Below are 15,280 nucleotides of genomic sequence, written 5' to 3'. Positions count from 1 at the left end.
CCGTTCCTGCCTGGGGAGCTGCTGGAGGATGGGGGGGGGGGGGGGGGGGGGGAACAGCCTGCTCCTCCCAGGGCCTCTGCACGGTCCACGGGGGGAAAACCCAACTGGTGATGGCACTCTGCCAGCATAGCCGTTGCCCTGCTTCCCCACAACAGCAAAGCGCTGTTACTGGGACCCATGGGACTCGTCAGGCTGGGCAAAGTCCCGCTACCCCCACAGTGCTAAGGAGTCGCTCTCCCGGACCATTTCACTCAAGGAAAATACGGCACAAAAACTTTGCGGGCAGATTTGCCACCAGCCTCCCATCCTGTCCAAGCTACCCTCTCTCAAAGCTAAAGCTGTTCCTGGCAGCTCTGTTACAATATGTGTCACCTTCAGGTTCATAGACAGAGTTTCCAGGACAGAAAACAAACAGAAGGGATGCATTTCGAGTTAGCAGCCTGTAGGGAGGGAAGGAACCCAGCTGAAGAGAGCACAGCAAAAATGATGCCAAAAGAGGGGTATTTTCTTCAAAGCAGACATGAGAAAAAGTACTATCAGGTAGCAAGTCATTCCTATTTATAAACAGATCTGCCTGTTTGTGCTGCACCACATCAGACAAATCTGACAACATTCATGTCTGTTTTCTTTTCCCCCTCCTTTCTCCATCCCTTATCCTGTGTTGTTTTTTTTTCTCTGCTCTTATGTCTTCCAAGTTTGTCCTACTTTCTTCCATGCTTCTGCCATTGGATATGTGGTCCAGCAAGTAAGTTTGTTTTTTAACAGGAGGTGCTTGTGTTGGAGCTCTTGCACTACAAATAGGCTTTTATGGTGCCTTGGAGAGCCACAGAGCCTCTGACTAACAGCAGGAGAGGCTGGGCATCCTGGTGGGTGTGCTGGAAACACCACTGGTATCCCTGGAAAGCAGATCATTATACTTGGGCAAAGAATTTCTGTTGTTTAGTAAAACGAAACAAACTTTGTGTAAGAGCTAACACACCATCTTTACAAAAGCGTTTGTATTTCTGTGTGTGTCTATTCTTTCAACAGGTAAGTCCAACAGATCCTTCCAACACCGCATCATCCATATTAACAACGTTCCTAGCAGGGATGAGAACATTGGGTTGCTCTGAGGTTCAAGGCTCAGACTGTCACCACTTGCCAAGAGCAACTTCAGGCATGCATAAAATACAGATGTGAAACACCAACGTTATTTATCATTATGGACTGAAGTTTACATTTGATTTTCAAAGGAATCCAAATACCCATTTCTAGCTCGTTTTTCCAACAGCTCTCCCAACAAGCATAAAACTTAGTTACCATAAGCAAGAGCTTTTCTCTATGACTGTCTGTAACCAACAGTCAGGCCAACAAGAACATTAGCAAAAGCCCCCTGCCCCCAAAGTATGATATTGCTTACGTGATTAGAGCTGGAGAGCTCTGGGACTCACGAGAAATCGCAGAGACTAAGGCCCCTCGAGGATGGGACATTCAGACAGAACATTTCCAATTAGATAAATCAAGCCAAGAGCTCCAGGAGAAGCACGAGTTGTAGAGTGCTGGGATATAAAGACAAACTAGGTGTTGCACAGCTGTAGAAAAATGTCACTAGGGGCAAGTCACCCTGCAGCCACCTCCTGCAGGGTTTTCTCCTTCAAAGAAAGGAACATTCCTGCTTCAGGCAGTAAGGAGAAGTAGAGGATCCAAAAGTAACAAGGGTCCAGGAGCACCTGTACCAGTGGAGCTCAGTTAATGCCCCTCCACCAGAGACTGGTTAGTGTCCCTGTCACCACAGAAGTATTTGGGGACCAACCCTGATGCAGATGTATCTTGGAGGAGCACAACTGCGTTACACATCTGGAGAAGCACAAGCGTGCTAGTAAGTGAATCAGCCCCACGGCAGGTACCTGCAGCCCACCAGCACTGCAACAAGCATTCCCTATCTGCAGGGAACATCATCACACTGCTGCCAGGATCCTCTGCCTCTTATTTAAAATATTAGACGCCTTCCACATACAACACAAACTAGAGATTTCACTGGCAAATCCCAAACACCGGCTACCATCAAAAACAGCTCTAAAGCAGTACGTCTGTCGGTCTAATAAAGTAGCAGCTAAATAACAAATTGGCCTATTTAACACGCCTCTCACTGATTACAGCAGAGCAAGTTGTTATTTGAGTAACTCATTGCTGTGGTTGGGTTACAGTTGAAGGCCTGATCCTACACTGGCTGCGTCCTCCAGATCCCCTTGGGCTTCCCTGGCCAGCCCCACAGGCACAATGTCACATCCAGAAAAAAGCAGCAGAATAAAGGTCTGCAAAGGCACGTGCCACAGAGCAACTACTCTACCCCACCTTCAATATCGCCACCTCTGACAGCGAGTGAGTGTTTGCAGGATCAGACCTTAAATCTGCAGGCTTAAAATGACCCATATACCTGACAGAGAAGAATTTAAGCGCTCTTAACCTCACACATATCACAACAGCAGCTTTATTCTGTTTGGAAAAGAACAGAAGATGATTTAGAGAGCAAGGACAGCACACAACTAGAGTCAAAGAAAAGGCACTCAGGCATTGCTGTATTACAGATACAATATAGCACTATAAAAATCTCCGCCAAAGCATTGGATTAAACAAGAATAAACTGCAAGAATGACACAACTCATTTCAAAGGACTGAGACAACTCTGAGCCAACCCCCTGCTATCACCATTGCTTGCTAAGGAATATAATCAGTTATCATACGCATTGATTTTTTGGCAAACACAATAAATATTTTAAAAAAAAACAACACAACACAAAACTCCAATGCTCCAATATATCCTTGACTAGTTAGCCAAACAAAATGAACTATGAGCAGAAGCATTCAAAACCAAGTCAGTTAAATTACTCACTCAAATCTAACTGCTAGGAAACTTTATTTGGAAATGGTGAAGCTCAGGAAGCCACGCGGGGAGGCTGCTTTACAGCCAAACGCTCTGCAAGAAACCCCGTGGGGCAGGATACTACCCCAAAGCAAAGGGCTCACCTCAGAGCATGGGCTCATCCACACCGGTGAAGAAAGAGATGTGCTTTGCATCATCCTTTGGGTATCCATGCTGTTTTTATTAAGTCATTTTGCAGCCACAGAGGGGAGGAAAGTCTTCCGCGCAGTGGGGCCCGTGTTCGAAAGCTGATGCTCTGTGGGAGGAAGCCACGTGAATTTTGGGGTGAATCCATGCAGAACAGCATTCACACGGCCCTTGGGTGGGTTTGGCTGTCCTGGTTTCCATGTGCCAGGCTGGGACTGGGGCTGATGTACCCCCATCCACGGTGCCCCCAGTCCAGGGCTGGCAGTGGTGACAACCACCCGTGCGAGGAGATGGGGCTGCCCCACTCACCTGTCCTCTGTGGGACACCGTGGCCACACAGAGCCACGGCAGCTCTCCACTCCAACAGGGACAAACTCCCCAGGCGAGCCCTCCTACCCTCTTCTCCCAGTGCGGGACCAGTACCTCAGCCCTTCCTCCCTCAGCTGCCTCCACTCCCTCCTCAGCTCCAGGTGGGGATAATTACCACTCCCCCTCGTTAAACCTCTCCAGACAGACCGCCTTTCTCACAAGCAACATTGCCCCTTCATCCAAAGCAGCTGGGCAGGGCTCTTTTTTCCTTCCAATGCTGCAGCCTGAGGGATGCAGCCATCTGGGGGACAAGATGCCATCACAGACCCTTTTGCCTCCCCATCCGCACCGGCTCCCTGGGGTCGCTGCCGTGTCATTTGCCTAATTGACAGGCTTCGTCCCCCTAATCACAGCCACCTCCTTTCACCAGTGTCCAAGAGCGGGAATCCTTCCCGGCAGAGGCAGCTACACACGGCGGCTGCTCCTGTGCCGTCTGTTTGCCCGTCCCCGACTCTGTGGGGAAGTCAGAGCCGTGCCCTGTTTCGGACTGGTTGTTTTCCCACTGGTCTATAAAGCACCCGTGGTCCACACAGGGCCTCCCAGCTGAAAGACTCAAACTGGAAAGCTGATCCCTTGAGGCCCCAGTGATGGCTCCCTCCTCAAGCTGTCCTATCGCTTCTCCAAAGGCTGTTTTTAGCCCCAGATGCACAGAAGAAGTCACAGCAGCCTGCAGTGAGTCATTTCAAGAGATCTGAGAAAAGGGGGGGGAGAAGAGAAAAAGAAATAGGGAAAGAGACAGAGCAGTCTCCACCCTCCTGAACCATCCCACCATTTTGTCGCTGTGGGGGATAACTTGTGGTCAAATTGAACCCCCGCCCTGCAGGCAGCTGGGGCTCACCTGCAGCAGGCTAATTACCTCGCAGGCCATTAGCACAAAGTCTCCAGGCAGGCGAAGTAATGGAAAAGCTGAAACGTTTCAGAGTCATTCCTCTCAGGGAGTAAGTAAGGGTGCGGTCGTGGGAGGTTTTATAACGGTGTGGTTAAAACATCAGTGATGCGAACCCTTTTTCCATGGAGTTTAAACACAGAACTTGCTGCTTTCCAAGTTGTTGCAAACAAGAGCACCGCAACCTGTCGGACGCGTACCGCAGGAGTGCTGTGATCCTTAGCTGCCAAGCGCACCTCTGCAAAAAAACAGGCATCAGTCAGCTCTCTGTCTTTGCATCCGCTGTAATTCTTCCTATCGGTGTGGTTTGGAAGTCATATATGTGAGTGGGACTGAGGGGTTAAATTGCTGCTGAGGGGCATCGATGGATCTGTCTTTGCCAGCGGCTCTGCAATCCAGCAAAAGATGAAGTAGCAAGTTCTCCTGAATTCAGTGGGTAAAACAGTAAGACTCACAAAAAGGGATTGTCGTTGTATTGGGTGACATGCATAAAACTACTCAGCTTTCCACCATTTAGTGTCAAAATATGTCTGTAGCATAACCCTACAATACCATCAGCAAACCTGGATCAACAGATCAAAAGAGATTTTCAAAAACTGGACAATCACCTGCTGAAAGACCACTATCAAATACTACCCCGTGAGTAATTACAGTGACTGCATTATTCGAGGTATCACTGCTACTCAGATTTTCCTGAGTGACACCAGAACCTGCACATTGAGAGAGGATCTAGCTAGAGATTGTTCCCACCTTTAAAAAGCAACTGCAGGGATGGCTCAGCTATCAGATTAAGAGGAGCAGCCGTGTCAGTCCGCTCGGCGTCCTTTGGCAGAGGCCGAAATGCTTCTCCCAGTACAAGTTGCTCCTTCTGTGCATGGAAAATTACAAAGGTGACTCCCATTTATAAAAGATGATGTACCAGGGCCCCGCAAAAATGGACCCATCTGTTGACTCTCCGGCCCCAGCGAGGCTACATTTTGAAAAGGCAACAGAAACAAAGGTTTCCAACGGTCTTTCCAGCAACAATATAAGTTTTCAAGGAATGTTGGCAGCAGTCACAGCCATTTATCTGCAGCCTGCAGGGGGCTATTCAAACACACCAGGTTTTCTGCCAAGGGTAGGGCTTGAGGTTTTCTGCTCCACGGTCATTTGAACCTCAGCATTTCCGTCCACATTCACGCACTGGGTCCCGGTGTGGTTTCCTCTGCCTGCTGGATCGCGGGCAGGGATGTGGGAGCAGCAGGCAGCTTGCGGCCACAGGCATCGCTTCACCAGGGCACGCACCCACGGGACGTGGTAGCCCTGCGAGCGTGCACACCTCTGCTTCTCCATCCCCACGCACCAGCCTCGTCTGGCCTTGTGGTTTCTGTAAATCCTGTCTAACCCTGAGCAGAGCCCACAAAATGAAGCGTGGGGGGTAGTCTGGGCAAACGAGTAATTTTGCTCCTGCAGAACTACTGTGATGACAAAAACTTTTCAGCCACCATCTGCTGAAGTCAAGTAAGTTTCCATTGACTTCAACAACTGCTGGGTCACAATTTGCTTAAGCGTTTCCAGACTTTGGCCCTTCCAGCAAACACCTTGGCCAGCCGTTCAGCAGTAACAGAAATCCATCAAATATTTGAGTATTTGCATAAGCAAAACAGATAAAATTTGAGACGAGGTGTGGTTCTTGGTCTTTATCTTTTGGTCAGCTTGGTCTTTATCAGTTGTCAATTACTGGGTGGATACATATCCAGAGAGATTTAACAAAAAAGGATTCTAACAGCAATGAGGTAAAACGATAACAATATAAGGGTTTACTTTTAACAGAGCAAAGGGATTTTGATGGCATGTGTTATGGACACCTAAAACTTGCTTATCTTTATCTTACTATACATAATTACCCTAACAGTGGTCTTTTTCCTTGGCGTCAGGCTCACCAGGTGTTTCATGTTCCAGATTTGAAAAGATAGCTTCCAGGCATCTGACTGAAATTAGGCTCCTTTATTAATTTTAGCTTTAGATTTTAATCTCAGAAAAAAAATTCATCCAAGGTACCCACAGGCTAACATAAGTAAAATAAGTGTTTTAATAGCAGAGGAGGTTTTCGAAGCATGACAGATTTCATTTTGCTTGAGTCTGCCGCTAAAATCAAATCAATTAGAAAGCTGAGGACCATGAAGAAACACATACAACTGGATTAGATGATTGCAATGAACGTGAGAAGCGATAGGCACAGCATGGGCTCGGGCTTCCAGCATTTGCCTACAGCTAAGGGGACCAAAATTAAATTCCTCATCCTGGTATGAACTTCTTGCTTGACTTTGGCTGAGTCACGTTACAGCAGTCCCTCAGGCACTACCTGCCTGACTCCAGGGCTGCTGGCTACGCTATGGACATACTCCAGAAAGCAGCAGCTGTGCTCAGTGCCTGCAGCCCCTCGCTTAGCTCGTTTGCAGGTGCCTTCGCCCTGTCTACATCGCCAGGCTAGAGGGGTTCACCTTGTCTCACCGTGCCTCGAGTTCCTACGTCTCCAAAATGACATTATAGCACTTTTTGCTTCCCACATGTTTCCTAGGGAGGCGTGTTATCAAAGGCACGCGAGCCGCTTGGCTTCAGGCTTTGCAACAACAGACAGGTAGAAAGAGGACAAGCTTTCAGACATGAAAGCACCCTGTGGAGAAGATTCAGTTTCACAAAGCAGAGCTGGAGATGTGGCATCACTGCAAGGGACTCACACAAACCTCGTCTGCTGCCGCAGCCTCTTCCAGACCGCTCCGTTCAGACGTGGGACGGGATGCAAGAGTTGCCCCGCAGCCTTCCCCGCTGCCAGTGCGTCCACATCTCTCTGAATGCAAAGCCTCAAGCTGGGGAGTCTTAATAGATGTTCTGCTGGCTCTTTGCATGGTGATTTTGTGATTCACAATTACCGGCAGTGAAAGTCTTATTTAGTAAGGCAGTTAATGGCAGCTGAAGCTCTGCAGAAGCTTAGGTTTGGTGTGCTCCAAGGTACAAACCTAAACTACCCACGTGATGCCCATGGCTACACCACGGGCAAAGTGGAGAAAGAAGCCGCTTGCCCAAGGACATGGACGTGATCTGTCCCAGGGGCTGGAGCTGAACTCCAGCCCGGCTCACCAGACCCAAGTGCCTCTGGCTAAATCAGAGTCAACCCTTTTTCTTATATGTAAATGCAGTGGGAATCATACTTACTACTCAGGCCTACGCTGATGACAACACAGAGAAGCCAGGTCATACCTTTCCGTCTTTGCTGCTTGTTCCTTGTGTCCGACAGCACTGGCTATATGAGCACTTTTACTTTCTCTGTCACATCAATTTTCCCTTTGGTAAAAAAGATTGTATTAAAATTATAAGGCTACTTATGGAAGGCTTAATTACAAATAAGGTTGGGGTTTTTTATCCCCTATGCCAAACAATTTTTTTTATTCCCTGTGTCAAACAAATCAAGTGGACAGTATCCACTTAATCTATATGCTTCATGGTAGCTTCATAGTTGGGCAAAAAGTAAATCTGTGTATGCTTTTCAAAGGCTTTGTTTCACAAACAATAACAAAAAAGGAATAGTCATGCGAAAATTACAAACCATTTGGCACTAAGGAAATTCTGAATGCAATTTCCTGAGCTGAGTGTGCTGTAGGAGCTGCGGTAAATAGCTGCCAGGCAGCTTTCTCTACCAAAAGATTTTAAACAAGATACCCGGCTGTGAAGGAGATTTGTCTCTGCTGGACTTTTGCTCTCCTTCCAGTTCAGATGGGATTTTCAACTGACTGAGTTCAGCTGGCATGAAGGGAGCATGGGTGTGTTTTCTTTGGTTTAAACCAAGTTTTCTGGCAATCATCTTTTATGCAAAACTGAGAGAGCTCGCTTCTTTGCCTAATTCTGCTGAAGAAAAGTGATTTAAAGGCAGTTTGAAGTCAAAGCTGAAAGAGACCCAAGAGAAAGATCTCAGATATATGCACGGATATAAAGAAGCTGTCTTCCTGCCACTTCCAAACTGAAATAAATATCTTTGGTAAAAACAGATTGTCATTTCCCCCCCCCCCCCTCCCCAGCAGCTCAAGCGAGGGTTGGGAACAGAAGAAGAAACTGAACCAACAGTGGGGAAAAATATTTGGCATCAGAGACTCTAGAACTGAGGAAGAACGTGAGAGTTATGCAGAGGCTGTTTAGATTTTGATGAAATCTCTCCCAGGAGACCAACACACTACAGCGAGGGGTGACAGAGCTGTCCCCAAGAGGAAAAGGGCTCTGGGTGCTGTGCACTCACTTCCCACCCCCCTCCCGTACACCGGAGCTGGTCAGTGAAAAACGCTGCTCCACCAACTTTTGGGAGCTCATCAGTGCCTCCCGTCCCCCTTCCCAGAGCTGCTGGCTGGGCTGCAGGTGCTGGGTGGGTGCAGTGGGTGCTGCTGTGACCTGGCACCACAGCCAGGACCAGCTCTCGCTGCCGAAACGAGTCAGCTCGTGCCCTGGCTGCTGCCAGGCTGGCCGCTGGCTCCCTTCAGAGAGGTTTCTGTCCCTCCGGCAACCCTGAGAGTGTCCTTGGCAACTCAGAACCACAAACATCAAGCGGTAGGAGCCAGGAGGGACCGGCCAAACACGAAACCTGGTAACCGGGCTATAAATATTTACACGCCGTGCCTCGGCTTTACTCATTCTGCTGCATCAGAAGCGCGGCCAGCCGCAGAAGTCCAGGTATTAACTGTCCTGCTTGTTGTGGTCCAGGACTTTCAGCCGGACCATGAACCCCGCCATCCTGGGTCAGATCCGCTCCCAGGGATGCCGATAGATGCTCTTCTTCCCAGCCCGAGGTGCCAACGCATCCTGCTCAGGTTTTGGTGTACCTGCCGCATCAGATTTGCCCACCGCTCCCCAGATGAGCGGAGCCTTGCGGCCCCGCCAGCACTGTGGTGCTGCGAACACAACTGCTCCAACGGCATCTGGGCGCAACTGCCTGACCTCCAGCTGGGCTCTCCTCCTTAGGGCAAAGAAATTCAGTCTTGCGAGCATTGCTGAGGCCTGATGCTGGCTATGGAATCTCAAATTAAATATCTGTAAAGCCAGGATGATCCGTTTTTTTCCAGGGAATTTTTTACTCAACCCCTACACCCTTGTCACGAGTGCCATCAGTCTATTATCAGCTCTGTCATCGCAGCACAGAGAGATTCCAGCTGAAGCAACAAGTTGCTGACCGGAGCTGAGTTTAGGCATGTAACTGTGCCAAATGGCGCTGGCTTCTCTCTAGTGGGACAATAGCATTCAGCCCTTGAAGGCATCTGACCCAGAGCTAAGGCATTTTATCGACAGCAAATATCTCAGCAACAAAGCTCCGGCTGGTGAACCAACCCATACAGAGCAGAAACAAAGTCACGAGGGAAATTCATTTGCCTTTTGTAACAATTTGGGCATTCCCATGTGAGCAGCGGACACAGCTCTGAAGTCTCAGGGTGGAAAACATAACCCGGACGTACCTTGTGCGTTTGCAGTGTTGTATCACTTGACCTGCCTCATCAGAGGAATCCTTGATTTTGCACCTTGAAAAATGGACACCAGTGCAAACAGTGACCTCAGACCACTCAACCAGACAAAATTTAGCTAAATAGCTCTAGGATGTTTGTGTCTATTCCAAAGCTAAAAGATATGGCAGAGTATCTGGTGAAGGGAATAAGTTTGTATTAAATCTGGCCCTACTGTCACTGAGATCCAGAGGCATTTCCAATTCTCTCTTACAGATCTCAAAAGCTTCAGAGGCTGGGAGAATTCACACAATGGATCCAAAAGCACCAGCGACTAATATTAACTGCCTGGGAAAAGGGAAATCAAGCAATGCTGCTTGTTCCCCTTCTTCTTGCACCTCTGGGAGTTTTAGGAGCAAGCCATATCACAGGAGAGCAGATCTAGCCTTCCATCATCAGACGGTGCGGTGGAGATACTTCAAGGTGCTGCAGAGAATGAGGATGCTGTGGGAATGTGGGACACATACTTCCCTTAGCTGTCTTTAGGGTTATGCTCATGGAGATGCTAGGCAGAAAAGGTGCATTTTGGTACAGGCCAGTGCCCAGGAGGGGCAAGGGACATGCTGCAGATGTGATGCAGGTGTAGAACGTGCCTACTGTGGCCCCCCTGTGATTTTCTGTGATGAGCCCATCCTAAACCAGGCAAAGGGGCTGCAGCTAGCATGGGGGAGAGAAGGAGGTCAGTGGATTGCAGGACATTTACAGCTACCAACACTGAAGGGGACAAGAGCTCCTCTTGCTGCATTTGGAGAATGAACAGAGCGGGAGCTAGCCATGGGCTGTGGACAGCAGGCCACAGAAACAGGGAGGAGAAGGAGGGGGAAGACGTCCCTGGCAAAAAGATCAGGCAGAATTCACGATACAGAAGTCCCTTACAAACAAAAAAGGCTGAGGGGTAGCTGCCGGGTACCTGCAGCTCTTGTCTGTAGTTCAGTATTTCTTATAGGAGGAGGAAGGGCAAGGGAAAATATTTCTGCTGTTGTCTCAGCCTAGGCACTTTTACATTGCAAAATGCTTTGATGCTCGGCCGGTTGGTATTTTCCTATTCACAAAGTGTCCTTTGCACCGCGGTGCCTTCCCAGCTCAGCACAGCACCTATGTGGGTAGGCTAGAATAACTAACCTTGCTGCTGCAGGTAGAAAAGCTGACATGCTGCATAAAGCTGACAGCTTTAATTTATACACTTTTTATCTTTGTCCGCATTCCTGGGAGCTTATGTATACAGGAAAGGGAGCAGTGTTCACACATATCCTTAAAAGCAGCTATGACCACACTATTCTGCGAAACACGCAGGGATAGGAGATTGCAACCATATATGGACTCCTTGGGGCTGGAGCATCGCTGGCACCCCTCGGAGGAGGGCAGCTGGTGGAATTTCCTATGAGGGGCCAATTAATAAAGACAAAATCCTTTTGTATATACGCATGTCTAAATATTGGACAAGAGATTCGAGGCGCTGCTACCCGAGAGTCCTGAACCTTACAGAGTCTCCTGCAGCCGTTAAGGGATCTTGTAGCCTCTGACCCAGGCTCTAAATGCCCAGCGCGGACTGTAAGGGCTGGAGTAAGGAGAAGCACCAAAACAGGCTGTGTGAGGGCTGTATGTCCCAAAGTAACATGCTCCAGAGCCCCTGGTTCCCAACCTCCATTCTGAGAGCAGACCTTTGCACACCTTTGGTACCATCCAGCAAAACCGAGTGGCAACAGGCTGGGATTCTGCTTTCCCCAGCTTTGGGCTCTCCAATCACAGCCTCACCCCTGACATCTCACCTCTGCAGCTGCCAACCCACCAAGACTTTGCCTTGTTTATCAGGCTTGTCCAAGGGCCAGGAGCCTTCAGGGACATCAGAGCCACTGCATTGCTGTGCTGCTCTCTTTTTAGTTGTATTAGAGAGGTCAGGGTACTGGAAACCAGACTGTCCCCAGCGCTGCTCCTGCCAAGCAAGGTGCAAAGCAGCTTCTGATGTTAACAGGGTTGTAGGCACCAGGTGAGTTGTAAATTCCTTTATATTACATGACACCCAGATCGCTCACTCCCAGCTCAGCAGAGAGCAGAGGAGATGCAAAGCAGCAGGCACACGCGGTGTTTGCACTGGGCAGTGTTGCTACACTTGCGCTGGACACAGAGAGGACACAAATACTCCCATGGCCTCTGGGTTCTCTCATCAATTTGGCAGATTTTGTTATCACTGTCAGCAAGGATACTATTTCTTCAGTTCCCCTCCACTTGCCTCACCTTCCAATTATTCTCCCATCACAGACACATGTGGCCAGAAGATTTTTCACAGCTTAGTATTTTAAGAATATATTTGGGCCTACTAGCATCTGAAAGGCACTTCCACCCACACCTCCTCTCTTATCTTGCCAAGCTATTTCCTCCAGAATACTCCAGAATACATATGGTGACAGTCACTGTTTGGGGACTGTGATGGGCAGGAGCCAAGCAGAGAGAAAAGTCCTCTTGCAACAGTGCAAACAGCCATTGTGACCACAAATTGGCTGCAGGTGACAGCAACTTCTAGTGCTAGGAATTGTTTAAAGCCCAGGTGATGTCCTACTTAGGAAAGCTAGGAAGCCTGGAGGGAGAAGTACCATGGAGGAAGGTGCCCTTGCAGGCTCGATGTTGGGGGACAGGGCGGGTTGAACCAGCTCTGATACTTGTCAGCAGCTCCAGCAATGGCTGCACCTCATCTCTGAGGGGCTAAAATCAATCCTGCAACCAGCTTGTGGCCACTAGCATTAAACCTCTGATTCTAAAAGCCTAATGGGGAAAAAACCCATCAGCAGGCAGCTGCCTTAAAGAGGAAAGCAAGATGCAGAAGAGGTGTACAGTCTCTGAGCAGAAGGTCACCTCAACCACCTCCAGACTCCTGGGTGTTGATGCCTACCCACAGGTACCCTGCTGAGACAGCCAGACCCAGGCTGTGTTAGCAAATTCCTCCCTTTCTTCAGTGCGAAGGCAGCAACGAGGCCGTCGCTAAGCCAAGCACCTCCTTCGAGAAGGTGGTGGCTTCTGCAAAGGGGCTCAGGGTGTAAGAGCAGTCGGTGTTGCAATGGGGTCTCTTCTCCTCTCTCCAGATAAAGGCTCGAGCTGGATGGCGTACAAGGTGTGGTGAACATGGCAGAGGATGGAGAGGGTCTGTGAAGCCTCTGCACTGCCTGGACCTGGCGGTGATGGACAATTACTGTCCTTTCCAATATTGCCATCTAGAGGACCCAGCAAGGACAAGAGATCCATGCAGGCCACGATGAGATAAGGAAGAATAATAAAAAGCTTGCTTTTTAAAAATTTTACCTTACATAAAGGCTTGCCCAGCGTGACATGGAGAGCCAAGTGCATAAGGACTGTCCGTGCCTTGGGCATGAGAATATAGGATTGCTCTAAAAAACAGCCCTGTGATTTTTTTTTTTTTTTTTGAGGTTGTAGATACCTGGCTCTGGCCCGCTTCCCAGCACTTTACTGAGCACCACGTGAACATGGCCAGGGGGTATGATGGCTTGACTGAAAGCTATCCCTAATCAGCTCAAATTGAACTGAACTAATAAAATTGGGACTATTCAGCAAGTGGCAGCTCTACACACCTACCTGCAGTGCGAGTCTCCCTCCCCAGACTATGCCTCGTCTCTTCTTCCAGCGCTTCTGAACAGCACCTCTCCAAAATTTTTTTGCATGGCTAAAACCATATGCCAGTTCATGGCACAGTGAGCCTGTCCCAGAGGATGCCTGCTTGTGGCTGTGTGCATTGGGGAGGGTTAGATGCACGCCAGCTTGTCCTGGCTACATTTTGCGCACTGGAGATAGCGCTCACCAATGGTGAGCCCAAGGGCATGAACCATACCATATTTCAACAAAAAAATTCATTTGTAAGGGTTGTGCTGCACTTCTTTTGAGGGTTTGCAAGGGTAAAGAGCTGCCGAAAGGCATTTGTTCAATTGCTGAACTACATCCTTGCTTTAGTTATGTGCTCGAGTACGATCCAAGCCTGGGCTGGACAGCATGCGTACAGCGGGATTAGCGGTGTTTATTCTGATTGTCAGGATTCTGAGGTGCAAGAACGCATGGTGGAATTAGCATTGTTTCATAGTAAAAAAAATAAACACTCTTGTCTCCTGTCCGGCTCCTGTGACTTCCAGTAGCACAGGCCACCCACAACCAGCACGACGGTGGACAAGCCCTTCTTGTTACAGACCCTTGGTGCTTTTGTGAGCTGCAGCCGACATTTTGGCAAAGCCCAGCGTGAGAGCTCAGGCCTCGCCACCCCACGCGAGGACCGCGGTCCCTTTGGAAAGCAGAAGAGGCAGCCCCTCGGCTGGCTGCTGCTATAGATGGGAGACAAGTGTATTTAACTAGGTTTCGGGGGCTATCTTCCCGCAGTGATACAGAGCTACAAAGAATGTATTTTTATACCATTCAAAAGGTGAAGGTTGTCCTTTGTGAATCAAAACTCTCAAAACCAGATTCCTGAGCCCTCTATGTTGAAGGATTGTAAAGTATCTGAACAACAAACCTCTTCAGATGCTCTGACAGCACATAGCACCGAAAAACAGGGTACAGACAGGAGACGGAGGGCAGAATCGCCTTCAAAGGATGGCAGAGCAGCTGCCATGAGCCCAACTGCAAATTCAGTGAAAACACAGGACATAAAAGCCCATGAAAGCTCAGGAGCCTTCATTTTGCAAACATCCCGTAGCAATGCCTCTCACGCAGGTGTGCTGCTTTTGGCTGGGATAGAGTTAATTTTCTTCACAGCAGCTGGTATGGGGCTGTTTTGGATTTGTGCTGAAAAGTGTTGATATTACAGAGATGTTTTCGTTACTGCTGAGCAGTGCTTACCCAGAGCCAAGGCCTTTTCTGCTTCTCACCCCACCCCACCAGCGAGGAGGCTGGGGGGCACAAGGAGTTGGGAGGGGACACAGCTGGGACAGCTGATCCCAACTGGCCGAAGGGGTATTCCAGACCAGAGGACGTCATGCTCAGCACATAAAGCTGGGGGAAGTAGGAGGAAGGGGGGGACATTTGGAGTGATGGCATTTGTCTTCCCAAGTCACCATCACGTGTGATGGAGCCCTGCTGTCCTGGGGATGGCTGAACACCTGCCTGCCCATGGGAAATGGGGAATGAATTCCTTGTTTTGCTTTGCTTGTGTGCACGGCCTTCGCTTTCCCTATTAAACTGTCTTTATCTCAATCCAGGAGTTTTCTCACTTTTCCGATTCTCTCCCCCATCCCACAGTGGGGAGGATGTAAACGAGCGGCTGTGGGGGGTTTAGTTGCTGGCTGGGGTTAAACCACGACAGCAGGTCCACCTACTGCCCCAGGACAGGTTCGAGGGAGCAGCAGTTGGGTTTTGCTGCCCCTGGAGGAGCCGGACAGCTGGACATCAGCATCCCTCTGCTCCCCAGTGCCTGTTTCTGCATGGGAGGACGGCCCCAGGGCTGTGTCTCAGGGGCAGGGGTGA

This window comes from Accipiter gentilis, chromosome 24, assembly GCF_929443795.1.
Source record: "Accipiter gentilis chromosome 24, bAccGen1.1, whole genome shotgun sequence".
Classification (NCBI taxonomy): Eukaryota; Metazoa; Chordata; class Aves; order Accipitriformes; family Accipitridae; genus Astur; species Astur gentilis.
The sequence above is the reverse complement of the archived record's forward strand: the minus strand, read 5'-3'. Positions refer to the sequence as shown.